Source organism: Fulmarus glacialis, unplaced genomic scaffold (assembly GCF_000690835.1).
Source record: "Fulmarus glacialis isolate BGI_N327 unplaced genomic scaffold, ASM69083v1 scaffold18434, whole genome shotgun sequence".
Taxonomy (NCBI): Eukaryota; Metazoa; Chordata; class Aves; order Procellariiformes; family Procellariidae; genus Fulmarus; species Fulmarus glacialis.
This window is the reverse complement of record NW_009208927.1, coordinates 40,182-41,691: the sequence shown is the minus strand read 5'-3', so window position 1 is coordinate 41,691 and position 1,510 is coordinate 40,182.

Below are 1,510 nucleotides of genomic sequence, written 5' to 3'. Positions count from 1 at the left end.
TTCCTTTTTTTTTTTTTTTTTTTAAGAAATTAACTTTTTATTTATTGCCTGAGGGAGGGAGAAAACAAATTGTTTGGAGAAAATAAAAATAAAACTGTTTTCAACAGTTGTGGCTGGAGCAGGTTTGTCCTAAGACCAAGACAGAACAGCAGGTTGTGCAAACACTCCGCTCTCACAGAGCAACTGTTAAAAATGTATTTATTGAATTTTAAACTGTTACAAGTATTGCAGATCAGACATTTAGCCAAGCACATTTATCGATCAAACTGGGTTGTTACAGAGATGTTACCTAAAGTCCACCATGTAGATAGGCTGAGAACCTGCCCATCGTCGTCGTGAGAGAGAGGGTAAAGGAGGAAATAAATAAATGATATCCCAACTCCAGGTAATTGGCAACCAAGAGAGGAAACATACAGGGCTAGTTATGAAAACAAGTTATACAAAAAAAGGTCTAAAAACTCAATCCCCAGGTACATTGCCATCTGGGTTGGCAGAGAAAGCAATGAGGAATGAAGATGCACAAGCTCACAGGACTAGAGCACAGAAAAATCCCCATTTCAATTTCCAAAGCTGAAGCAAGTTCTGCAGATGTTGAAAAGAAAGTGTCAAAGTTGCCTTGTAATACAGAGACTCTAATCATCTACATTAGTAATTAATGGAACAAACACTAAAACTTGCCACCAACAGGTTCAGTAAGATAGATGTATCAAAACCAGTCAGATAATACGACCTGACAGGCATATGTGTTAGTGTAATGGGAAACGCATCTGTTTCTCACGTTCCCTACTGATTGATGGGCTCATTCACCTTGCTTCAGAAGTTTTAATGCGCATATGCTGTCCCCCGATCCTCTAGGTTTCACATATACTACGTGTTCAGATAGGTGGGAACGCTGCCACTCCATCTGCGCACATGTCCTGCCGCTCTCTGAAAGATCAGGAGAGCATGCTCTGGACTGTCCCAAAGCCACCACCTCTGATCATCAATGGATTTCAGGGCTACGGTGGTTCACAAGCCCCTCACTACCTGAGGCTAGGATTGAATCTGTACTTCCCCTGTCTTCCCCAGCAGGGCTGCAGCATAAAATGACCGAAGCATGCATTAGATGCATCTCCTTTTAGACTTCTGAGCTAGATTTTCTGTGGCAAAGCAGCATGGAAAGGGAGAAATCCCACTAGAAATAAATTCACACATTTCCTGACCTTCAGCTTCTGAGAATGATTAGCAATGTTTTGTGGTTGGACCCTTCCTTTTACCCATCTTTTGAAAAAAATCTGCTCTGGGTAATTTCTGTTAACAGTCCCATATGGAAATTCTAGATAGTGCATGTATTCTGCACGAGCTCCAACTTCACTGCAGGGATGCAGGAGTCTTTTTTAAGACAGTAGCAAATCTTCTCAAGTAGTTCCCGCAGGCCACGCAGTGGCACAACGTTAGCATCCCTCAGCACTTCACGCATTCACGGGGAGCAGACATCTCCTCTAGCCTACAACAAACAGTAGGATCAGCT